Source organism: Mobula birostris, chromosome 19 (assembly GCF_030028105.1).
Source record: "Mobula birostris isolate sMobBir1 chromosome 19, sMobBir1.hap1, whole genome shotgun sequence".
Classification (NCBI taxonomy): Eukaryota; Metazoa; Chordata; class Chondrichthyes; order Myliobatiformes; family Myliobatidae; genus Mobula; species Mobula birostris.
The window spans coordinates 6,056,773-6,084,098 of NC_092388.1; the positions used below are offsets into that span (position 1 = coordinate 6,056,773).

The 27,326-nt window shown below is 44.4% G+C and overlaps 1 protein-coding gene across 3 annotated transcripts in view; it reads left to right on the forward strand.

Moving 5' to 3' along the window:
* The first annotated feature begins 301 nt into the window (after positions 1–301).
* Positions 302–27,326, forward strand: part of lrrc3b (leucine rich repeat containing 3B) — a 51,528-nt gene continuing 24,503 nt past the window's right edge. For 2 of the 3 annotated variants that reach the window (XM_072283166.1, XM_072283165.1), the window contains exon 1: positions 302–776. The gene's annotated coding sequence lies outside the window, so the exon portion shown is untranslated. Of the gene's footprint in view, positions 777–942; positions 1,355–27,326 lie in introns of those variants that run through there. The other variant, XM_072283167.1, reaches the window with a different exon arrangement.

The following is a 27,326-nucleotide window of genomic DNA, read 5'->3' on the forward strand; positions in this document are numbered from 1 at the left end:
AATGGGGCAGGGTGGGGTGAAATGTATCTAATAGCGGAGCGGATTCGATGGGCCGAATGTCCACCGCTATTCTTCCTGAAAAGCTTACTAACTTAGTTATTCATTTATGTTTGAACAAAATAAACACTCTTCATAACAGAAGAGATACGAGAATAAACCTTTTCATTCTTTACGTTCATAGTCAGTCCCGCCCATTACATTCATACACATCAACATCACTGTTGACACAAATATGGTCCTCTGGGGTGGTGACTATTTCAATAATTGAGGGGCTTCCTCACGGTATCCCGGCCCCTCCCTCTCCAGTAGCACAAGAATCCTACACTGTGCTACTTACTCCCGGGCTCATTGATTTGACAGTCGGGTTGCAAAGCCTATCACGTTCTCTCATGCGTTATAATTACTTTCTGGGCGCTTAATGCAGTCTGACACATTTGACTTCGCCTGAGACTTCCTTCTTCTCGTCATGGAGGGATGACCTGCCGGAGAAGCCACTTTAAGAGCCCCACGCCGATGCTGACTCGCAGTTCCGCAAGGAGCCGGACCCTCGCCTCCGGCAGCTGAGGCGCGGTCGCCGGGTGGGTCGCAGCCTGTAGCCGGGTCCGGGTTTGCACCGACCAGAGCCGCGGCCACTCGGGATCTCTGCCCCCTTTGCCTCCGGCCGCTAATGCTGCGCTACCCCTCGGCAGGAAGAGGCGAACGAAGAGGTCTGGATCGACACCACAACCGGCAGGGGCGGGCGGCTTGATGTTTGGCGACCTCATCCTCTTCGTGCGGTAAGCCTGTTGCACCTGGACTGAACACACCTACACCGAGTCTGTCCTCACCGGGCACTACTGCTGGCTCAGGGCTAAGCCTGCTGTGTCGTGGCTCCATGGTCCACAATCAGAAAATGAATCCCGAGCCCCGTTTTCACTCGGGTGATCTCTAGCCGAGGCAAAACTGCTCGAACGGAGATTAACGCGAAAACAATGCAATTTAAAACACTGTTGCTGTTATATTTCTTTGAAATACTCTATACCATATCACCTTTTGCAGAATTTCGTGGAAAGAATTGTAAATACAGATAGTTATGTAAAATAGTGTTTCCTTAATGACCAACTCGGGGAAGAAGCCTTATCTGTGTGGTTACCATCTTCCTCATTTCCAGTAGCTCTTGGACGCATATTTAAATAGATTGCGTGACTTTTGTCCTCCCATTTTAGTCAGCTAGGTCACCGGGAAAGGGTGCGTTGGAAATGAGCGAATGTAACATGGATTAACGCGTCCAGCGCTATCGATCGGTAGTTGTAATTGTTGGCTATTGATCCGTTGGCGATCATCGGCGCGGGTGTGCGTTTTCCTGACACCCGAGGTGAGTTTTGTGTGGTTTTGTGTCTGAGGGTATTTCATCCCTGGCCGGAGATACTACGTTCGACCCAGTGCATTCCTGGTGTAAATTGCATCCGTGATTAGTCACTCTCCCGGATCCTCTCTCTACCTGCACAGCGGCAGACGAAACCCGAGGAGAGGGGAAGGGGAGGGGTGGGGGAGAGGGAGAGAGAGAAAAAAGAGAGGGAGGGGAGAGAGAGAGAGGATAAAGCGAGGGGGAGGAAAGAGAGGAAAGAGAGGGGAGAGATTTTGTTGTTCTTATTCCCACGAGAGTGTGGAGTACACAGTGCTGGGTATTCGCAGTAAGTACATGCCTAACGCTGTGATACATACAAGAGATTCTGCAGATGCTGGAAATCCAGAGCAGCACGCACTAAGTGCTGGAGGAACTCAGCAGGTCAGGCAGCATGTCTGGAGGGGAACAATCAGTTGGTGTTTCGGGCCAAGAGATCTCCTGATGCTGGGTCTGGGCCGGAAATGTCATTTGTTTACTCTCCTCCACAGGTGTTGCCTGGCCTGCTGAGTTCCTGCGGCGTTCTGTGTGTGTTGTGGTCATAGTCATACTTTATTGATCCCGGGGGAAATTGGTTTTCGTTACAGTTGCACCATAAATAATAAATAGTAATAAAACCATAAATAGTTAAATAGTAATATGTAAATTATGCCAGTAAATTATGAAATAAGTCCAGGACCAGCCTATTGGCTCAGGGTGTCTGACCCTCCAAGGGAGGAGTTGTAAAGTTTGATGGTCACAGGCAGGAATGACTTCCTATGACGCTCTGTGTTGCATCTCAGTGGAATGAGTCTCTGGCTGAATGTACTCCTGTGCCCACCCAGTACATTATGTAGTGGATGGGAGACATTGTCCAAGATGGCATGCAACTTAGACAGCATCCTCTTTTCAGACACCACCGTCAGAGAGTCCAGTTCCATCCCCACAACATCACTGTCCTTCCGGATGAGTTTGTTGATTCTGTTGGTGTCTGCTACCCTCAGCCTGCTGCCCCAGCACACAACAGCAAACATGATAGCACTGGCCACCACAGACTCGTAGAACATCCTCAGCATCGTCCGGCAGATGTTAAAGGAGCTCAGTCTCCTCAGGAAATAGAGACGGCTCTCAGTGTAAGACAGATGCTTTCAAACACTTGGTGGATGACAGATTCCTGGGCAGGTTTTGTGACTACAAAGAACAACAGAATGGTCAGGCCACTGAGCGCAAATATTGTGCTGATCTTGAAGCCAATTTATACTTAGTGTCCTCCTATGGACTTCCATTCTCTTCATTTTCATGTGTTTGTCTAGAAACCTCTTAAACTCACCAAACTGCCTGCTTCCACTACTACCCTGGTAACCGATTCCTGGCACCAACCAACCTCTACCTGCCCTCCCTCCTCCGACCTTAAAAAGCATGTTCTCTGGTGACACACAACATACTGGAGGCACTCAGCAGGTCAGGCAGCCTCTCTGAAGAGGAATAAGCAGTCGTTTCAGACTGAGCCCCTTCACCAGGACTCCTCTTGGCCCAAAACATTGAAACCACATTTTTACCCCGAGGAAGCCCTATTTATGCCTCATAATTGAGACTAGAACTAGAGGTCATGGATTGCAGGTGAAATGTTTGCGGGGCACACGAGGGGGATCTTCTCCTCTCAGCGGGTGGTGAGAATGTGGAATGGGCTGCCAGCAGAAGTGATTGTTGCAGGTATGTTTTAAACATTCAGGTGAAGTTTGGGTAAGTACATTTATGGGAGGGGTAAGGAGGGCAGGCTAATGGACTGGGCAGATTTGTAGTGCAGCATGGACTGGATGGGCCACAGGGCCTGTGTCTGAGCTGTAGTGTTCTATGACTCTGTAATTTCAAAATCCTCCATCTGGTCTCTCTTCAGCCTCCAGTTTTCAGACCTTCGATCGGAATGAACGTTGATTATGTGTAATTCCGAAGCAAGGCTACATTCTGTTCAGGACTGTGGTGTGCCAGGTGGAAGCTCCAGGTTTCCATAAGGCCATAAAACATTGGAGCAGAATTAGGCCATTTGGCCCATCGAGTCTGCTCCACCATTCCATCATGGCTGATTTATTATCCCCCTCAACCTAATTCTCTTGCCTTCTTCCAGTAACCTTTGGCACCCTTGCTAATGAAGGCCTTTGACAAGGTGCCACACAAGGCTGCCTACTGAGTTAAGAGCCCATGGTGTTACAGGAAAGTTACTGACATGGTTAGAGCATTGGTTGATTGGTAGGAGGCAGCAAGTGGGAATAAAAGGATCCTTGTCTGGTTGGCTGCCAGTGACTAATGGTGTTCCACAGGGGTTGGTGTTGGGTCCGCTTTTCATGTGCTGTATATCAACGATTTAGATGATGAAATAGGTGGCTTTGTTGCCAAGTTTGCAGATGATACGAAGATTGGTGGAGCGGCAGGTAGTGTTGAGGAAACAGTTAGGATGCAGAAAGACAGATTAGAGGAATGGTCAAGAGAGTGACAAATGAAATACAAGGTTGGAAAATGCACGGTCATGCACTTTGGTAGTAGAAATAAATGTACAAACTGTTTTCTAAATGGGGAAAAATCCAGAAATCTGAGATGCAAAGGGACTTGGGAGTCCTTATGCAGAACACCCTAAAGGTTAACTTGAAGGTTGAGTCAGTGGTGAGGATGAACAATGCAATGTTAGCATTCATTTTAAGAGGACTAGAATACAAGAGCAAGGATGTGATGCTGAGGCTTTATAAGGCACTGGTGAGGCCTCACCTTGAGTATTGTGAACAGTTTTGGGCTCCTCATCTGAGAAAAGATGTACTGGCATTGGAGAGGGTTCGGGGTAGTTCATAAGGATGATTCCAGGAATGAAAGGGTTATCATAAAGGAACGTCTGATGGCTCTGGATCTGTACTCTCTGGAATTTAGAAGGATGAGGGAGATCCCATTGAAACCTTTTGAATGTTAAAAGGGCTAGACAGAGTAGATGTGGAAAGGATGTTACCCATGGTTGGGGAGTCTAGGGCAGGAGGGCACAGCGTCAGGATAGAAGGACATCCATTTAAAACAGAGATGCGAAGAAATTTCGTTAGTCAGAGGGTGTGAATTTGTGGAATTTGTCACCACAGGCAGCTGTGGAGACCAGGTCGTTGGGTGTATTGAAGACAGAGATTGATAGGTTCTTGATTGGATACGGCATCAAAGGTTATGGGGAAAAACTAGGAAATGGGGTTGAGCAAAGGAAAAAAGGATTAGCCACGATTGAGTAGTGGAGCAGACATAATGGGCCAAATGGCCTAATTCTGCTCCTATGTCGTAAGGTCTTATGGTCTTATGGAATCTAAAATATATCATTTAAAATATATCCAATGGCTTGGCAATGAATTCTACAGAATCACCATCCTCTGGCTAATAAAATTCCTCCTCCAATTGGTTCTAAATGGACGTCCCTCTACTCTGAGGCTGTGCCCTCTGGTCCTAGAATCTCCCACAGTTGGAAACATCCTCTGCATGTCCATTTTATCTAGGCTTTTCAATATTGGATAAGCTTCACTGAGATCCTGCACCCCCCTAATTTTTCTAAACTCCAGCGAGTACAGGCCCAGAGCCATCAAACGTTCCTCATATGTTAACCTTTTCATTCCCAGAATCATTCTCATGAACTTCCTCTGGACCCTCTCCAATGCCAACACATAGGAGACTCTTAGATAAGCATGTGGATTACAGAAAAATGGGTGGTTATGTGTGAGGAAAGGGTTAGATTGATATTAGAGTAGATTGAAAGATCAACACAATATCATCGGCCAAGGGGTCTGTAGTGTTCTATGTTCAGGTTTTTTTACAGTTACACAGCTATTGAATTCTATGACTTGATGGCCAGCTCCCAGTTCCTATACATGGAAATGAAAATGACAAAACACACTGGAAACCTGACATAAAAACGACATACAGGAGACACTCAGCAGAAGAAGACCTGAATGATTAGCTTCTGTTTTCTCTCCCCACAGACGCTGACCGATGCTAAAGTGTTTCTATCACTTTCTGCTTTTATTTACGTTTCTCTGTTTTGTCATATTTCCCCCGTTAATTGTTATCAGTATTGGTTTATTATTGTCATATGTATACCAAGATACAGGGAGAAGCTTGTCTTACGTACAGGTCAAATCATTACACGGTGCAGGATAAAGTGCAACAGTTACAGAAAAAGTGTGGTGCAGGTGGACAATAAAGTGCAAGGTTATAACTAGGTAGATTGCAAGGCCAAGAGTACATGTTATTGAACAAGAGGTCTGTTCAGCAGTCTGATGGCAGTGAGGTTGAAGCTGTCCTTGGGCCTGGTGCCACGTGCTTTCTGGCTTTTGTATCTTTAACAAGAGATACAAAGAGAGAGAGAAAAGGGAGAAGAGAGAATGTCTGGGGTGGATGAAGTCTTTAATAATTCCCTGTCTCTCCCTCCCACTCTCCAAACTTTCCTGGGGACGCGCCCTTGACAAAAGGGTAAGGGCTCTGTGGGCCCAAGGGGACTGAGCATTTTGCGACAGCTTGCTCCTGTCAAGACCAGGAATGCCAGAGTGAGTCTTGGCAGTGACGTATCGTTACTCACTGCGTCGTTGCCTTGGAGTCGAAGCCGTTCCCACCACCGTCCTGGCTGAGATCAACTGACTGAATGCAGCACTGGGACTGCATCTTGAGCCACCTCAGCCAGTGTGACTTCCTTCTGTGGTAATGAGTCGGTATGTAGGAAAGAGATTGAAAGTCTGGCTGAGGGGTGCAACAACAACAACCTCTCACTCAAAGTCAGCAAAACCAAAGAGCTGATAATGGACTAGAGGAGGAGGAAACCGGAGGCCTGTGAGCCAGCCCGCATTAGGGAACTGGAAGTGGAGAGGGTTAGTAACTTTACATTCTTTGGCACTAACATGTCAGAGGATCTGTCCTAGGACCACAATCTTGTCATGATTTGGAGGTTTGCGTGCTCAATGAACTGGAGAGGTATGCTGGCTGGAGTCAGGGTTTTGTGTTTTGGCTCTTGGTAGGGTCATCCATGACAAAGAGGCCAAAGGGTACAGGGGAGTGTCAACTCAGACCATGAGAGGCCTGTGTCAGGCATTTTCGTGCCTTACAAGGCGCAGATTGGAAGTCTGTGTGGGGTGCCAGTCCTCGCACAGACACTAGAGCAATGTGTGATTAAGTGCCTTGCTCAAGGACACAAACACTCTGCCACAGCTGAGGCTCGAACTAGCAACCCTGAGATAACTAGACGAACGCCTTAACCACTTGGCCAGCCTAATAGGGGTCCACTGGTCCTCCAGGGCTGGGGGGGGGGGGGGGGTCAGCTCGGGGATAACAACGCTGACTGTTATGGAAACAGCAATGAAGAAAACTGACAGGAAACTACTGACATGATGAAGGAAGCCTTGAACACCAGCAGGCATGGAGGACCTTCATTGCTACCCTAAACCCCAGTGGCGTAATGGGCAGGAACTAAGTAAGACCTAAGACCGGTACATTAGTGTTATCACAAAGAAACACCTCTACTTACTTAGACTTATACAGATTTGGCATGTCACCAAAGTAAATGGCAAACTTCCATGGAGCCATAGTGGAGAGATTCCCATCTGGTTGCATCATGGCCTGGCATGGAAACACTAATGCCCAGGAATGGAAAAGTCCACAGGAAGGTGGATACAGCCCCATCCATCTCAGTCGAAGCCCTCCCAACCACTGAGCACATTTACATTGAGCGCTGCCACAGGAAAGCAACATCCATCATTAAGGACCCTTACCAGCGAGGCCATGCCCTCTTCTCACTACTATCATTGGGCTGGAGGTACAGGAACCTTAGGTCCCACACACCAGATTCAGGAACAGTAATTATCCTACATACAACCGTCAGGCTCCCGAACCAGCGTGGGTAACTTCACTCACCACAGCACTGAACTGGATTCACAACCTACAGGCTCACTTTCAGTGACACTTTACCACTCAAGTTCTTGGTACTTTTTAATTTGTACAGTTTTTCTTGCACGTTGGTTGTTGTCAGTCATTGTTTATGTATGCATAGATTTTCATATTTTTTGTTCCCAGTAAATGCTTGGAAGAAAATGAATCTCAAGGTTCAAGATTGTTTATTGTCATTCATCAGTGCACGAGCGTAAAGGAGGATAAAATGATTGTTACTCCAGATCCAATGCAGTATAAAAAACACAATAAGCATAAAGAACACAATGAATATAAATATATAATGTTATCTTACATCGACTGTAGAGACATAAACTGATGTTAGTGCAGGAGTATCCTAACATAAGGTACTGACAGGAAATGTAGGTAGTATATGGTAACGTATATGTATTTTGATAATAAATTTACTTCTAACTTTGAGACTTGCTAAGTTTCACTGATAGCCCTCGACGTGCTGTCTTTACAGTTCAGTTCTTGGAAGATAATGACTGCTCGATTGTGTCCTTGCTAAAAATCTTTTCTCTTTGTTGAATGGATTACTCACCAACTACCAAAACAGGAAGCCTGGCAAGTTTCTTTTTCTAGTCAAGGTGTAATTATAATGACAACCCAGCCCAGGTTGGATTGGCTCAGGTTTTAAACAAGGAGTTTCCAAAAATAAGACTTAATACCGTGGTTACTCTCTCAGCAACTCTGCATTTGTTTCATTTCCATACAGGGAATATCCAAAACAAATTAAAAGTCTTGTATGTGCTGTTGTGTTTCACATTGGTGTCACATACACCCAATGTGTCCAATCACATTTAGTGTAATACACATTTTGATAAGATTTTAATTAGTCATAGAGCAGAGAAACAGGCCCTTTGGCCCATCTAATCCATACTGACAAAGACACCCCATCCCAGCTAATCCTATTTGCCAGTATGGCTTCTAAACCTTTCCAGTCCATGTACCTGTCTTTTCAAAGGTTGTTACTGTACAGGTGATGGGGTGGAGATCAGGGTTACATGAAGCCATGGGAACAGGTGGTGGAATGTCGTAGGAGCAGCCGGTGCATATCCTGTCCTGGTTATGTGACCACTGACGCCAGGCAGACTATTTCTGAAGAGTATTGATAATGGCTGGGATCACCCATCTTGTAAAGACACAGCCCAGAAGGCGGCAATGGCAAACCACTCCTGTAGAAAAACCTGCCAAAAACAGTTATAGTCGTGGGACCATGATCGCCCACGTCATATGCATGGCACATAATGACAATAATGATGATGACTGTACTTGCCTCAACAACTTCCCCTGGCAGCTTATTCTACATAGATACCACCCTTCGTGAGTAAAAAATAAAGAAGCCCCTCTTAAATCTTTGCCCACCCCTTACCTTAAACCTATACCCTCTAGTTCTCGAAACCTGAACACTGGGGAGAAAACACTCAACTATGTTCATCATATCTATGCCCCTCATGATTTTATACACCTCTATATGCTCACCTCTTGGTCTCCCATGCTCCAAGCAAGTGAAGTCCCAGTTGTCCAACCTCTCACACAGCCCCTCAAGTTCTGGCAGCATTCCTTGTAAATCTTTTCTGCACTCTTTCCAGTTTAATAACATCAAAGTTCAAAGTAAATTTAGTATCAAAGAACATATACTGTATGTCACCATATACAACCTTGAGGTTCATTTTCTTGCAGGCATTCTCAATAAATCCATAATAGAATCGATGAAAGACTGCACCAAATGGGTGTGTGACCAGTGTGCAAAAGACGACAAACTGTGCAAATACGACAATAAATGAATAATAATAATAATAAATATCGAAAACATGAGGTGAGGAGTTCTTGAAAATGAGTCCATAGGTTGTGGGAACAGATCAGTGATGGGGCAAGTGAAGTTGAGTGAAGTTATCCCCTTTGGTTTAAGAGCCTGATGGTTGAGGGGTAATAACTGTTCCTGAACCTGGTGCTGTGAGTCCTGAGGCTTCTGTACCTTCTTCCTGATGGCAGCAGTGAGAGGAGAGCATGGTCTGGGTGGTGGGGGTCCCTGATGATGGATGCTGCTTTCCTGCAACATGGTTTCATGTAGATGTGCTCAATGGTGGGGAGGGCTTTACCTGTGATGGACTGGGCTGTATCCACTACCTTTTGTAGGAATTTCTGTTCAAGGGCATTGGCGCTTCCAGACCAGGGTGTGATGTAGCCAGTCAATATACGCTTCACCACACATCTATAGAAACGTGACACCTTTCCCATAGCAGGATGTCAAATGTGAACTCAATATCTCAAGTGTGGCCTCTCTAGTGTCCTCTACAACTGCACCATAACCTGCCACTGTTTAAACTCAAGGCCAGCATGTGAAAAGCCTTCTTCAGCAACCTGTCTACCTGTGACTCCACTTTCAGTGAGCCGTGTAGCTCAACTCCAAGGTCCTTCTGTTTTACTTACTCTGCCTGACCTGCTGGGTTCCTCCACCATTTTGTGTGTGTGTTATTCTGAATTTCCAGCATCTGCAGAGCCTCTTGTGTGTATTATTGAGGCCGGGATAGCACCTGGAGTAGAGTCACACCACCGAGATTCTGAACTTGGCATGGAAAGGGATACGGAAAGAAACAAGCAGCCATCAGTAAAAGTGACTGAGTGTTGCAAAACCTGTCCTGGTTGACAAATGTCCTTGAGTGAAGGAAACCTGCTCTTTACCTGCCTGGTTTCCTGTTTAAGATGGTGCTACTGAAGATGGGCAACAGCTTACCTGTGGTTCATAAAGCAAGGAATACAACTAAATACTTCATTAATTACACTTTTTTTGTGTAAAATCGTGGTAAACTATCACCACAAACTCTGAAGTGGTGATTGAAGGTGAGACCGACGCGGGGGCCGAGGCATGCGGATGCGTGGCAAGGTCAAGGGGAAATGCCCAGAGTGAAATCGAGGCATGTTTGAGATGGAGTTGGAGCGAGCAGAGCGGAGAAAAGTTGGAGTGGAGGAACTTTGGTGCCTGTCCACCTAAACCAGGAGCGAGGCTGCATTGATCCAAGTGCCAGGCCAATTTGGAAAGGTTGGTTACGGGCTGGAATGTGGCAGCAGGGTCCAGGCCCAAAGCATCTCGATGTGGCGGGCCGAGCTCCTAATGCGGGGGATGACCCGGTGTTTGGACAATTTAAATGGAGGTCAGATGGACTGAGAAGGTAGGGTGTTGGAAACAGAGGCGAAGGTCAGGCGGTTCTGCTCGCTGAGGCTGTGTCCGGCTCTGACTGCTCCTGGCTTCGTGCCGATGGATTCGTTTCCGCTCTGAATGCTGTTGCTTGCTTTTATTGTTTGCACAGTTTTTCTTCTCTCTCTCTCTACACATTGGGTGTTTGTTGGTCTTTTTTTAATTGGATTCTTTCGTGTTTCTTGTTTTGTGGTTGTCTGTAAGCAGACAAATCTCAAGGTCGTATAACTTATACATTCTTTGAGAATAAATATACTTCGATTTGAACTTTGAATGTTTCCAGACCTCGAACAGCATAATTGGTTTGAACGTAGAGGAGCAATGGACTTGGCCAATTGACCCTCATAGCTAATCGTAGGACATAGTGGCCTTTGGCTCACGGTGATGAGCTGACCTTTCACTGGGAAGCCACTGTAGCATGGTCGTTAGTGTGATGCTATTACAACTTGGGGCTTCGGAGCTCAGAGTTCAATCCCAATACTTCTATAAGAAGTTGGTCCATCCTTCTCATGAGCATGTGGATTTCTTCCTGGTGCTCCAGTATCCTCCCATGGCCCAAAGATTAGTAGTTTTATTGGTCATGTCCTGTGATTAGGCTAGTGTTAAAACGGTAGGCTCCAAAGTAGGTTCCCTTGGGTCGGACGGGCCATTTCTGTGCTGTGTCTCTAAACGTGAAAGCATGAAAAACTAAAAAATTAAAAAACTTAAATGTCAGCAGTTCAAAAGTATTCATCTGCGTTTGCTCAGTATTTAATTGAACCTCCTCTTGCAGCTAATACAGCCAGTAGTCTTTTTGGATAAGTCTCTATTAGCTTTGCTCAATATGGTGGATCAAGATTTGCCCATTCCTCCTTGCAAAATTGCTCAAACTTCCTCTTGCAGCGTTACCTAGCTTTTGCGCAGTATTAGATTTATGCCACACGTATAGTACCACTAAAAAAAACAAATCCTTGCCTGTAAAGACTTTGCAAAGCACCACTTAGAAAATACTGTAAAGATGTTGGGTGTATTTAAGGCAGAGACTGATAGGTTCTTGATCGGACATGGCATCAAAGGTTACGGGGAGAAGGCCGGGAACTGGGGTTGAGGAGGAGATTTAAAAGAAAGAATCAGCCATGATTGAATGGCAGAGCAGACTCGATGGGCCAAATGGCCTAATTCTGGTCTTATGTGGAAGAAGGTCTTGTGGTCAGGCTTTTAGGCCTCAACACTAAGTGGTACCTGTGACATAAATCTTATACTACGCATCAGCCAGTAGTAACACCATCCCTACTGTAAAGTATGATGGAGGTTCAGTATTATCATGCTATGAGGGTGCTTTTCAGCAGCAAGGACTGGAAATCCAGGCAGGATTGATGGGAAGATGAATGCTGCTAAATACAGAGGAATACTGGATAAAACTTGCTGGCCTCTGCCAGGAAGCTTAAACTGGGAGAGAAGTTTGTCTTTCAGCAGGGCAAGGACCCAATGCACACTGCCAGACCAACCATGGAGTGGCTTCAAATGAAGAAATTTGATTTTCCTGAGTGGCCTGATCAGAGTCCTGACCTTTGCTTCGATGCTCATTTAGCTGGCCCGGGGCGAGGTTGGATTGCCCTGGGCACCGAAAGAAGTCAGGGCCCGGGTGAAGACGTTCCAATGTTCGTTCAACTGGCTCAGGACTGAAGCTGGATCGCTCTGGACACTGAGCTGATTTGAAGAGCTTGAGTTCAGCCTTGGGTTGGGCAATGGAGTCTGGGCCTGGAGCAACTTGCTGGGCAGCATGGTCTAGGCCCAGTGCCCGGGTCCTAGCGTGAGGTACAATGTGCTGTTCAGATCATTTAAACACAGGCCCAGATCGGAGGCGAGAACTGATTTTGCTTGGTCTCCACGATATTCTCTCCTCTCTCTAGGGCATGGAGCCTTTTGCTGTTGCATTGTGGGGTCAATTTAAATGCCAGCGCCGATAGACTTAAAGGACAGGAACGAGAGCTGATTTCGCTTGCTCTCAGTGATGGTCACTCCTTGCTCCATGGCGCTGAGGCTATGAGGACTGTTCTGGCTGCTGTGGTCCGTACCACTAATATGATGAACTGGTAAGCAAGGCTTTGGGCCTACTCTGGGCTGCTTCAGGGTTTGGATCTGAGGACTCAATTTTGGTTTGGAATGCTGTTGTTCGCTTCATTTGTATTTTTTTTCTTTTTCTTGCTCATCAAGTGTTGGTCTTTTATTTTTTTTATTCTCTTTTCTTAATTGTGTCCTTTCAGGTTTCTTGCTTTGTGGCTACTTGTGAGCAAGCCAATCTGAAGGTTGTATAATTTATACATTCTTTGATAATAAATGAATACTGAATCAAACACTTCTGGAAAGACCTCGAGATTGCTGTCCACTGCTGCTCCCTAACTAACGAGGCACACCTTGAGAAATGTCACAAGGAGTACGGGAAAGTATTGGTCCATCACAATGTGCAAAGCTAATAGAGGCTTATCCAAAATGTCTACCGGCTGAGGAAGTTCAACTAAATATTGAGCAAAGGGGCTGAATATTTTTGAACTGTTGACAATCCAGGTTTTGAAGTTTTAGTTTTTCATGTTTTAAAATTTTCTGTTTTTTGGGCTGTACTGTGAAAAAAAGAAGCATGTGACTCACAAATAAAAATGCTCAGTTAAATTGATCAAGATCCCTTGTTGTAATACTCATTTATGTAAACAAAGGGTTGGGGCTGAATACTTTTACAAGGCACTGTAAATAAAAAATAAAGTAACTTTTCTAACCCTTCCCTCCTGAATAGCCTTCCATTTTTCTATCATCCATTAGCCTATCTGAGAATTTCTTAAATTCCCCTAATATATCTGCCTCTAACACCACACTTGGCAGGGTGTTCCACACACCCACCACTCTCTGTGTGTAAAAAAAAATTACCTTTGACAACCTACCCTATACTTTCCTCCAATAACCTTATAAATTATTCCCATTTCTGCCCTGGGGAAAAGGAGCTGGCTATCTACTCGAACTATGCCTCTTATCATGTTCAAAATTCAAAGTTCAAAGTAAACTTATTATCAAAGTATATATACATCACCGTATAGAACCCTGAGTTTCATTTTCTTGCAGGCATTCACAGTAAATAGAAAGAAACACAATAGAATCAGTGAGAAGCTGCATATGACACAGATCGACTGTGCAAATCCAAAAGCAGAAAAGAATAACGGTAATTATTCAGAATCATTCAATATAGTCAAGGATCGTCCATATGTTTTTATGAAAGGTAATCATGTTTGACAAGTTTGCTAGAGTTCTTTCGAGGATGTGACCAGGTAAGTTGACGGAGGAGATTCTGTAATTTGTGTCTGGATTTTCAGGAGGCATTTGACAAGATGACATACAGTGAAAGGCTAAGAATCAGAATCAGGTTTAATATCACTGGCATACGTTGTGAAATTTGTTGTTTTGCCGCAGCAGTACATCGCAACACAATAATAAAAAAACACCGTAAGTTACAAGAAGTACAGTATATATATAAAAATAAATTAAAACGAGAGGGGAAAATGCTGAGGTAATGTAAACACGAGGGATTCTGCAGATGCTGGAAATTCAAGCAACACACATCAAAGTTGCTGGTGAACGCAGCAGGCCAGGCAGCATCTCTAGGAGGAGGTACAGTCGACGTTTTGGGCTGAGACCCTTCGTCAGGACTTATGCTGTACTGTTCTGCACATAACACATATTCTTCGTACTATGTATTTTCTTGTTTATAATTAATATTCAGGACGAAGGGTCTCGGCCTGAAACGTCGACTGCACCTCCTCCTAGGTATGCTGCCTGGCCTGCTGCGTTCACCAGCAACTTTGATGTGTGTTGCCTGAGGTAATGTATGTGGGTTTGTTGGTTGTGGAGGGGAGGAAGCCGTTCCTGAAACATTGAGTGTGTATCTTCGCCTCCTCTCTGACAGCAATGAGAAGAGTGCATGGTGCACAATGTAAGAGCTTATGGAATTAGGGAAGTGTTAGGATGGTCGTACTGTGCGGTTATGTTCTATATGTGACTACCCATTTCATGTGTAACTAACTTCCTTATCTTTTAATTATTTTAGTTATTATCGAATAGCATATTACAAGAATTTTTATTTCACTGGAAAGCTCTTGATTAGATCAGGACTAGAACTGTCAGACTGGGTAACAGCTTCTTCCCTCAGGCTGTCAGACTAATGAACACCCTGCCACCACCGAGGTTTCGTCACTCAGAAACCGAGCTGTTTGCCGTACTGTTTATTGTTTACCTGTGCTGTGCACTTCATACGTTTTGAATGATATTTTAGTAACCTATTTGTGGTCATTTTTCATTTTATGTGTTGTGTTTCATGGTCCAGAGGAACGATATTTCATCTGGTTGTATAAATGTACAGCCAGATGACAATAAACTTGAACTTGCTTGAGATGACTTGATTTATAAGTATGTTTGTATTACATATAGTGAAGCTGGATACAATGACAGCATATCACTGTGATGGGATGGCTGTCCTTTAATGCCACATACTGTGTTGTTCACAGAGACGTGAATTGAATGTTTAAACTTGTATTGACAAAAGCTTATTGCTGACAGTGCAGCAGAGCTAAAAATATCCCTGATAAAAAATACATAGGTTTTCTATTTTCAGTTGCTGATCCATCTTACCCATGTCCAGGTTCAGATATTATACGACAATCTCATTCATTCTCATCTACGGTGAGGCTGCAGCAGTTTCAGTTCTGAGCGATGAAGCTAGGGACTTGCCCACGCCTACATCGGGCAGGGATGTTGTAATTTCTACACCGAAGTTACATTTCCTTGTGCAATCCAAGTAGCAGTTAGCCTGACACTTGCAAGCGTTAGTGCCTTTACAAAGTGACCTGCCACAAGAAAGCCGGATCCATTATCGAGGACCTCCGCCTCCCAGGCCGTGCTCTCTTCTCGCTGCTACCGTCAGGAGCCTTTGGTCCCACACCACTAGATTCAGGAATAGTTATTACCCTTCAACTATCAAGTTCCTGAACCAGCGTGGACATCTTTACTTACCTGTTTATTTTTATTTAGAGGCAGGGCACAGAACTGGCCTTTCCAGCCCAACGAGCCACACCGTCCGATAACCCAAGTATTTAGCACTAGCCTAATCACAGAACAATTTACAGTGACCAATCAACCTGCTAATTGGCATGTCTTTGGACTGTGGGAGGAAACCGGAGCATTGTGTGCTCAAAGGAAGGACGTACAAACTTCGTACTGAATTGAACTCTGAACTCCAGTGCCCTGAGCTGTAATAGCACTGCGCTGACCAGCACGTAGCCGTGGCAACCCATCAAGGGCCCCTGTCATCCAGGCCATGCTCTCTTCTCACTGCTTCTATCAGGAAGGAGGTACAGGAGCTTTAGGTTTGCACCCCACCAGGTTCAGAAACAGTTAATACCTTTCAACCATCAACGTGGCTAACTTCACTCATTATCTATTTATGATTGCTTCATTTTTTATTTGCACAGTGTATGTGTAGTTTTTCATTGGTTCTATTGTATCGCTTTCTTCTACTGTGAATGCCTGCAAATAAATGAATCCCAGGGTAGATTTGGTGACATGGATGACTTTTTTAAGAGCACCAGTTGTATGATTGGGATTCAATCCTCACCGCTGTCCGTGGTAGCACGGTTGTGTAGCAGTTAGCACAATCACATTACAGCGCCAACGATCACCGATTGGGGTTCAATTCCCGCCACTGTCTGTAAGGAGTTTGTATGTTCTCTCTATGACCACGTGGGTTCTCCTTGGGTGCTCCGGATGCCAAGGCTGTACAAGTTAGGGTTAGTGAGTTGTGGGCGTTCTACGTTGGCACCAGAAGCTTGGTGACAATTGTGGGTTGTCCTCGACACAAGTGGTGGATTTTACTGTGTGTTTCGATGTACATGTGACAAATAAAGCTACTTTTTCTCTTTTGAATCTCAATTAACAATATACTTAGTAAATCAGGTGTTAATATGATGTGCAGTTTAAAGATTAAAATCATCCCTACCGGAGCATAGGCCACCACCAGCAGCTCACCGGAGCTCTCCGTCCTAGACCAGTCCTTCAAGTTGTCTTCATCTGTAGCCCATTGAAGATCCTTTCTCTCCCCGGAACGAGGTGTCTCGAGCTTCTGTTGGCATTTCTGTAGCTTTGGGGTTTTACAGGATGAGGTTGCTGACCTCAAGTCCAACCCTCCTCCTTTCACAGCTGGGCTTGGGACATCCATGGCGAAGCTGAAATTAGAATAAAACATTTGATCATCATCATCATAATCATCAGGTGCCGTGCCCAGTTTGAGCTTTGACTGCCATGGCCCACACTCTCCTGTTTCGGGTCAAGTGGATCAATTCATTGGTATTCATTACCAGTTCTCTGGCTGCTGTCTCCATCATCACTTGTCTTTGTTTTCCTCTTGCTTTCTTCCCTTCAATCTTTCCCATAATTACCATGCATTCTAACTCCTCTTTCCTGATCACATGTCCAATGAAGTTACGTTGCCTTTTCATGATCTCATACATTATTCCTCTTTTTGTTTTTGCTCTGTTCATGACATCCTCGTTAGATATTCGTTTTGTCGATGATATTCTTTGCATCCTCCTCAAAAACCACATCTCTGCTGCTTCTATTCGTTTCCTTATGTTATAGATATTGTCCAACATTCTGAGCCTTATAACATAACTGGATAAACGTAACATCTCAGTACCCTGAGGTGGGTTGTCATGCCTAGTTTAGTATTGGTCAGTATACTCTTCATTCTCGTAAAGGTGTCTTTTGCCATCCCTATTCTTCTTTTGATGTCCATGTCGCACCTGCCATCTGATGTCACCCATGTATGGTGATATCCAAACAGAAGGAGAATCCTACATGCAGGCTGAGATTAAATGGGGAAGACATAAAACATTAGAGATATTGATGAAAACTTCAATAAAAATTAAGTCCATTGTAAAACTTAAATATTTGTAGAACAAATGTTAATTTCTGATGAAGGGTCTCAGCCCAGAACATTGGCTGTTTCATTCACCTCCTTAGATGCTCTGTGAGACCAAAAGACATAGCAGCAGAATTAGGCCATTCAGCCCATTCCATTGTGGTGAAGCTAGTATCACTCTCAACCATTCTAATCAAGAACTTGTCAACCTCTGCTTTAAATTAATCCATTGACTTGGCCTCCAGAGCCGTCTGCTGCATTTTGTGTGTTCCAGCATCTGCAGAATCTTCATGTGTTTCTGTTAATTTCTCTAAACCTTTCTTTTCATTGTTCTAGAACCTTAATATAATGCAGCATTAAATGTTGTTTGACCTATTGAGCACATGTCAACTCACTGAAAATAATATCCAATTAAGAACTATTTTTCATGTACAGCTTTTTTTAAAAAAAGGCTTGCTTTGGTAAGTATAAATGTCAAGTGTATCACAAGTCCTCTCGCTACCTAGCAACTATGATGTGCTTAGTTCCATTCTCTTCTGCTAACTTTTTAAAAACTTCTATACCACTGTAGTAATGAAGTCAATTACTGTAGTAAATTGTTTGTAGAAACAAGCAGAAGATTTAGACGGAGAGTTTATGGATTATTGCATCATGGATTGGTTGCATCAAAGTTCAAAGCGGCGTTTATTATCAGAGTACATAGATGTTGCCACATACAACCCTGAGATTCTTTTTCTGCAGACATACTTAGCAAATCTACAGAGCAGTAATGTAAACAGCATCTGTAAGTTATTGTCATCGTGACTGTAAACTGTAAACAAACCGCGCAAATGGCTGGCATAGAAACACCAGTGCCAAAGACTGGAAAGACCAACAAAAAAATAGAGGACACAACCCAGTCCATCACGGGAGAAGCCCTCCCCAACATAAAGTACATCCTCAAGGAGCACTACCACAAGAAAGCAGCATCCGTTATCAAGAATTCCCACCATTCAGGCCGTGCTCTCTTCTCACCATTGCCATTGGGAAGGAGGTACAAGAGGCTCAGGTCCCATACGGCCAGGTTCAGGGTCAGTTATTACCCCACATCCTGAGGCTTCTGTACCAGTGTGGATAGATTCAGTCACCGCAACACCGAACACAACCCCCAGACCCACACTCGGGATTACTTATTTCTTGTTATTATTATTACCTGTTTCTTTTTGTATTTTCACAATTTGTCTGTGGTTTTACATTGATTCTATTGTACTTCTTTGTTCTGCTGTGATTACCTGCAAGGAAATGAGCCACAGGGTAGTGACATTTAAAGATACCGCCTTGGACAGGTCGTTCCAGCCCTTTGAACTGTGCTGCCCAGGAACCCCCTATTTAATCGTAGCCTAATCACAGGGCAATTTACAGAGACCCATTACCCTACTAACTGGTCCATTGTTGGAATGTGGGAGGAAACCAGGACAGTGGGAGGACATACAAATCCCATACAGATGGTTCTCGAATTAAACTCTGAACTTCAACACCCTGAGTGGTAATGGTGTCACGCTAACCACTACACCACCATGCTGCCCAACATGTATATATGTATTTAATGGCCGGTGACCAGTGGTGTGCCTCAGGGATCTGTTCTGGGACCCCTACTCTTTGTGATTTTTATAAATGACCTGGATGAAGAAGTAGAGGGATGGGTTAGTAAATCTGCTGATGACACAAAGGTTGGGGGTGTTGTGGATAGTGTGGAGGGCTGTCAGAGGTTACAGCAGGACATTGATAGGATGTAAAACTGGGCTGAGAAGTGGCAGATGGAGTTCAACCCAGATAAGTGTGAGGTTGTTCATTTTGGTAGGTCAAATATGATCACAGAATATAGTCTTAATGGTAACACTCTTGGCAGTGTGGAGGATCAGAGGGATCTTGAGGTCTGAGTCCATAGGACACTCAAAGCTGCTGCGCAGGTTGACTCTGTGGTTAAGAAAGCATACGGTGCATCGGCCTTCATTAATCATGGGATTGAGTTTAACAGCTGAGAGGTAATGTTGCAGCTATATAGGACCCTGGTCAGACCCCACTTGGAGTACTGTGCTCAGTTCTGTTCACCTCACTACAGGGAGGACGTGGAAACCATAGAAAGGGTGCAGAGGAGATTTACAAAGATGTTGCCTGGATTGGGGAGCATGCCTTATGAGAATAGGTTGAGTGAACTCAGCCTTTTCTCCTTGGAGCGACGGAGGATGAGAGGTGACCTGATAGAGGTGTACAAGATAATGAGAGGTGTTGATCGTGTGGATAGTCAGAGGCTTTTTCCCAGGGCTGAAACGGCTAGCACGAGAGGGCATAGTTTTAAGGTGCTTGGAAGTAGGTACAGAGGAGATGTCAGGCATTAAGTTTTTTACGCGGAGAGTGGTGAGTGAGTGGAATGGGCTGCCGGCGACGGTGGTGGAGGCAGAAATGATAAGGTCTTTTAAGAGACTCCTAAATAGATACATGGAGCTTGGAAAAATAGAGGGCTATGGGTAAGCCTAGGTAGTTCTAAGGACGTGTTCGTCACAGCTTTGTGGGCGGAAGGGCCTGTATTGTGCTGTAGATTTTCTGTGTTTCTATGTTTTCCAAAGTAGAATGTGCTGGTTGCTCAACGTAATTAGCTAGTAACCCAACAGCATAAAACACTTACAATGCTGCAGTATTTCTTGGCTAAAGGAGATACAATTACAGTTGAATTCCTCTGGGTCTCCCTAACAACAAAGTGGATGCTAAACTTAGAGGAAGATAGGAATTCCTACATAATAGGAACAAAAGATCCAATCTTCTTGGCTCGGTATTTCACTGTTCCCCTTCCTTCACTGGCTTTTCCATTGTAATTAGCAACTACATTCCTTATAAAATTACTGAAGGGAAGTCCATCAACATAGAAATTCAGAGAGACTCGGGATGAGGAGGGTGCATGGTACCGTAGTGGTTATTGCGACACTATTACAGCTCAGAGCATTTCGAAGTTCGGAGTTCAATTCCAGTGCCATCTGTAAGGAGTTTGTATGTTCTCCCCATGACTGCATGGGTTTCCTCCACGTGCTCTGGTCCCCTCCCACATTCAAAAACGTACCGGTTACTAGGTTATACTTTATACTTTATTGTCGCCAAACAATTGATACTAGAATGTACAATCATCACAGCGATATTTGATTCTGCACTTCCTGCTCCCTGGATTACAAATCGTTAGTAAATATTAAAAATTTAAATTATAAATCATAAATAGAAAATAGAAAAATGGAAAGTAAGGTAGTGCAAAAAAACCGAGAGGCAGGTCCGGATATTTGGAGGGTATGGCCCAGATCTGGGTCAGGATCCGTTCAGCAGTCTTAACACAGTTGGAAAGAAGCTGTTCCCAAATCTGGCTGTACGAGTCTTCAAGCTCCTGAGCCTTCTCCCGGAGGGAAGAGGGACGAAAAGTGTGTTGGCTGGGTGGGTTGTGTCCTTGATTATCCTGGCAGCACTGCTCCGACAGCGTGTGGTGTAAAGTGAGTCCAAGGACGGAAGATTGGTTTGTGTGATATGCTGCGCCGTGTTCATGATCTTCTGCAGCTTCTTCCGGTCTTGGACAGGACAACTTCCATACCAGGTTGTGATGCACCCTAGGAGAATGCTTTCTACGGTGCATCTATAAAAATTAGTGCGGGTTTTAGGGGACAGGCCAAATTTCTTTAGTTTTCTCAGGAAGTAAAGGTGCTGGTGGGCCTTCTTGGCAGTGAACTTTGCTTGGTTGGACCAAGTCAGGTCATTTGTGATATTGACCCCGAGGAACTTAAAGTTTTTGACCTGTTCCACTTGCGCACCACCGATGTAAATTGGGTCGTGCGGTCCGCTACTCCTTCTGAAGTCAACAACCAATTCCTTCATCTTGCTGACGTTGAGGGATAGGTTATTGTCTTCGCACCGTGCCACCAGGTTCTTAATTTCCTATCTGTACTTAAACTCATCATTACCCGAGATACGGCCTACAATTGTTGTGTCATCAGCAAACTCATATGTTGAGTTCGATGGAAACTTGTACTAGGTCATTGTAAATTGTCCTGTGAATAGGCTAGGGTTAAATCAGTAGGCTGTCGGGCAGTGCAGTCTGTTGGGCCGGAAGGCCTATTCCGCACTGTATCTCTAAATATATAAGTAAACTTTATCTATTGCAGAAGGTGGTAAATGTATTTCAAGTAAAGCTAACGATTGGGCCTTTTCCCATCATCTCACCTCATCATTTCTTCCCTCACCCACTCACCCTCCCCCTCACCTGGTCTCACCTGTCTCCTTCCTGCTTCCACCACTTCCTTATTCCGGTTCCTGATCCCTTCCTTTCCAGTCCTGAGAAAGGGGTTTTGGCAGAAACATCGACTGTTTATCCATTTCCATCGATGCCACCTGGCCTGCTGAGTTCCTCCAGCATTTTGTGTGCGTTACTCTGGATCTCCAGCATCCGCAGGTCTCTCGGTGTTTACGATTGGGCCTTGCTGCACTTTCTGAGTGGCTGTCGGGGCTATTGAAGATTAACCAAGGAGGCAGCTGTCTGGATGTGAATATAAGAAAGGCATCTGATGTAATAAAGCTGTTAGAAGTGCTCCTGACTAGAATGTATTTCATATTCATCTTATTTAGAGATACAGCACAGTGAGACACAGCCATTCTGGCCCAGTGAGCCAGAGCCGCAGAGTTACATCCATGTAACCAATTAACCTACTAAGCTGAACGTCTGTGGAACGCGGTAGTAAGCAGAGCACCCTGAGGAAACCCACGTGGATGGGAGAACGTAAAACTCCTCATAGACAGCAGCAGGAATTGAATTCAGGTTGCTGCCATTGTAATAGTGTTACACTATCTGCTACGCTATCTTGCTGCCCAGAAATATTGCATTCTTAAGTGTAAAAAGTTTCTCCATTATTACTATTTGTCCTACATTATGGTTCTCTTTCTAAGCAACTGGGGATGTTCTAATCCCTGCACTTTGGTGACTGCTTCCGTACAATGTACAGAGCGTATTCAAATGTTGAGGGTATACTACAACAATTTGTATTTGTTAAGTGACTTGAATATACCAAGAAAATCTGTGCAGACGTGCATTCAAACAAAAAAAAATGACGTCGAAACCTGAAGGAAAAATTAAGGCAGATGATAGATTATTTGTCAAAAATGTAAGGTTCAGAGTCAGCTTGTTGGCGGATGGTGAGATGGACCGGCCTAGAGAAGTAGTTCTCGAATTTGCTTGGTGCTGAAGAGATAGCTGAGCAGAGTGACCAGATTTAAGAAACAGCAAAAGGCCAAAGTGAGAGAAATGCAGGCATTTGGAAGAAGTTGCTTCAAAAGGAAATTGGGAAGAGTGTGGACCAGAATGCAAGGTTGTGTGTATGGAATGATCTTGGTAAGGATGCATGTGATGTTTCATTTGATTTACAACTATTAGCATCTCCTCAGAGTCAGAATTGGGTTTATTATCACTGACATAGGTTATGAAATGTTTTCTTTTTTAGCAACCGATCCTTAGCATGATGTAAAAATGACTGAAAGTTACAAAAATAAATTAATAGTGCAAACGATGAATATAGGGGTAGAGTTCATCGGTTCATGGACCATTCAGAAATCTGATGGTAGAGCGGAAGAAGCTGTTCTAAATCATTGAGTGTAGAGTCTTCAGGCTTTGGCACCTACTCCCCGATGGTCGTGATGAGAAGAGTGCATATCCCAGATGGTGAGGGACCTGTTGCTATCAGGTGGAAGGTACAAGAGCCTCTGAAACCCATACCAAGAGCAGCTACTACCCCTCAACCGTCAAGCTCTTGAACAAAAGGGGGTAACTACACTCACTTGCCCCACCATTGAGATGTTCCCACAACCAATGATCTCACTCTAAGGACTCTTTATCTCATTATCTCATGTTCTCGTTATTTATTGCTATTTATAGATATTTCCATTCGCACAATTTGTTGTCTTCTGCACTCTGGTTGATCGTTCATTGATCCTTTTATAGTTACAATTCCATAAAATTGCTGAGTATGCTTGCAGGAAAATGAGTCTCAGGGTTGTGTATATGTGTCGTACTTTGAGAATAAAATTTACTTTGAACTTTGAACAGTCTCTTGAAGGTGTCCTGGATGGTGGGGAGGGTTGAGTTTGGTAAGTCTGCAACCCTGTGCTTTGGGGCCACCATACCAGACTGTGACACAACTAGTTAGACTGCTCTCCACCGTACATAGTAAAAATTCTGCAAGAGTTAAAATAGTACAAAACCAATCCTTAGCATTTAAAATCTAAAACCATTTTGAAAACATCTGAATACCTTCTAACAATTTAATCTAAATGAGCTCGTATTTCTCTCAGCCCTTTGTAGGTATTGTCTGTACCTGAATTTCTACTGTAGTTGTTGGGTAATTTTGGCATCTCCCTGCTCCCACATCAGACCTTGACAGCTCAGTGCAAGAACACTTTCAGAAAATGAGAGAGCTGTTACTGGCCTTGAATTTTGAGTTTCCGCATTCAGAAAAAAATGTGGTCATTCACCCAGGTGTGGGGAAATGTTGACTTCTGCCTGAGTATATTTAAAGCACAAGGTAATATACTTAATTGGTAGGGGTGTGAAAGGTTATAGGCAGAAGGCAGGTGAATGGGGTTGAGAGGGAAGATAAATCAGCCATACTTGAATGTCAGAACAGAATAGATGGGCTGAATAGTCTCTTATGTCTCCTTGATTTATTTAGAGGTACAGTGCAGAACAGTCTCTTCTGGCCAATGCAACCCACCTATTTAACCCTAGCTTAATCACAGAACAAGTTACAAAGACCAATGAGCCTACTAACCCATACATCTTTGGACTTGTGGGAGGAAAGTGTAGCACCTGGTGGAAACCCAAGCATTCAAGGGGAGGAATGTACAAACTTCTTACAGATGATGTCAGAATTGCTCAGAACTCTGATCCCCTGAGCTGTAACAGCCTCACACTAACTGCTATGCTACCGTGGCGCCCTTATGGTCTTAAGAATAACCATATAACAATTACAGCACGGAAACAGGCCATCTCGGCCCTTCTTGTCCGTGCTGAACTCTTACTCTCACCTAGTCCCACCGACCTGCACTCACCCCATAACCCTCCATTGCTTTCCTGTCCATATAGCTGTCCAGTTTAACTTTAAATGACAACCTCAAACCCACCTCAACCACTTCTGCTAGAAGCTTGTTCCACACAGCTACCACTCTCTGAGTAAAGAAGCTCCCCCTCATGTTACCCCTAAACTTTTGCCCTTTAACTCTCAACTCATGTCCTCTTGTTTGAATCTCCCCCACTCTCAATGGAAAAAGCCTATCCACGTCAACTCTATCTATCCCCCTCGTAATTTTAAACACCTCTATCAAGTCCCCCCTCAACCTTCTACGTTCCAAAGAATAAAGACCCAACTTGTTCAACCTTTCTCTGTTACTTAGGTGCTGAAACCCAGGTAACATTCTAGTAAATCTCCTCTGTACTCTCTCTATTTTGTTGACATCTTTCCTATAATTCAGTGACCAAAACTGTACACAATACTCCAAATTTGGCCTTACCAATGCCTTGTACAATTTCAACATTACATCCCAACTTCTATACTCCAATGCCAATCTTCCTCTACAAAATTACTCCAAATATTGATCCCCCCCCCCCCGATATACAATGCTCGTCTAATGTGGAAATTTTCCTTGCTTGCTTCCCCACAGTGATGAAAGAGCCTCTTTAGTGCACGTCTAATTGACGATGGACTCCCGGTCCCCCTCTACTTTCATGGGCTTTCATGCATGAGGATTATCATCTCGCTGGCAACAGGAATGCCAAGTATGTGTGGGAGGGGATGCATATACTCTCAGTGGCCACTCTGTCAGGTACACCTGTATGCCTGCTCAGCAATGCAAATATCTCAGCAGCCAATCATGTGGCAGCAACTCAATGCATAGAAACATGCAGACATGGTCAAGAGATTCAGTTGTCGTTCAGGCGAAACATCAGAATGAGGAAGAAATGTGACTGAAGTGACTTGGACCATGGATTGATTGTTGGTGCCAGGTGGGGTGGATTGAGTGTCTCAGTAACTGCTGACCTCCTGAGATTTTCACACACAATATCTCTAGAGTTTACAGAGAATGGAGTGAAAAACTCAGAAAAAAATCCAGTGAGCAGCAGTTCTGTGAGTGAAAATGCCTTGTTAATGAGAGAGGTCGGAAGAGAATGGCCAGACTGGTTCAAACACACAGGAAGATGACAGCAACTCAAATAGCCATGCGTTACAACAGTAGTGTGTAGAAGAGCATCTCAGAACACACAACACTTTGAACGTTGAAGTGGATGGGCTACAGCAGCCGAAGACAACAAACAAACACTCAGTGGCCATTTAATAGGTACAACAACAGAAGACCATACTGGGTTCGTAGGCGAATCTAATAAAGTGGCCACGGAGTGTATATCACAGCCAAGAGCATTCGTGACCCTTCTGGGTGTTCTCATCCATAATCTCAAACTGCACAACCTAGCAAGTATTAAAAATGAGAACCCACGGGATCAGAATGAGTTTTATTATGACTGCCTAATAAGTTGTGGAACTTGTTCTGCAGCAGTAGAACAGATCAACGGCATAAAAAATATGTAAATCACAAAAGAAATAAATAGCCCATGGGAAAGGAATAATGGAGTTTGAGGAGATTTTGTATGTTCAAAGTTCAAAACAAATTTAATTATCAAAGTACAGATGTGTCACCTGAGATTCACTTTCTTGTGGATACTCGTAGCAGAACAAAACAACATGATAGAATCAATGAAAACCCACACGCAAAGACTGACAAACAACCCATGTGCAAAAGACAAACTGTGCAAATACAAGAGAAACAAATAATAATTACAAACAAGAAATTACATAGTACGAAGAATATGTGTTATGTGTAGAACAGTACAGCGTAAGTCCTGACGAAGGGTCTTGGCCTGAAACGTCGACTGTACCTCTTCCTGGAGATGCTGCCTGGCCTGCTGCGTTCACCAGCAACTTTGATGTGTGGAGCATAGGAACAGGCCTTTCAGCGCACAATGTTGTGCCAAGCCAATTAAATTAGTAATCAAATGGCCAACTAAACTAATTCCCTCTGCCTACACAATGTCCCTATCCTTCCATTTTCCTTACACTCCTGTGCCTATCTAAACTTATCTTAAAAGCCTCTAATGTTTCTGTCTCTACCGCCACCACAGGCAGCGCAGTCCAGGCACCCATCAATTTCTGCGTTAAAAAACTTGCCCCCTCACATCTCCTTTGAAATTACTCCCTTGAGTGCACGCCCTCCGCTATTAGACATTTCAACCTAAATGTGTAGCGTCCTTGAAAGTGAATATATAGGTGGCGGAGTCAGTCAGGAGTTGTGGTGAGTGAAGTTATTCACACTGGTTCAAGAGTCTGATGGGTGAGGGGTAATAACTATTCCTGAAACTGCTGCTGTGGGACCTGAGGCTCCTGCACTTTCTTCCTAATGGCAGCAGTGAGAGGAGAGCATGTCCTGGGTGGTGGGGGTCGCTGATGATGGATGCTGCTTTCCTGTGGCAGCGCTCCATGTAGGTGTGCTCAGTGGTGGGGTGGGGTTTAACAGCCGCACCTGTAATTTGTTTTTATTCACTGTAAGAATCAACCCTGTTGCTGGTGGTGTAGATCAGACAGAGGACAGGGGAGGGGAGCACCACACACACAAAATGCTGGAGGAATTCAGCAGGCCAGGCAGCAACTATGTAAAGAAGTGCTGCTGGAGGGTCTCGGTCCAAAACGTCGAATGTACCTTATTCCATAGTTGCTGCCTGGCCCGCTGAGTTCCTCCAGCACTGTGTGTGTGTTGCTCGGATTTCCAGC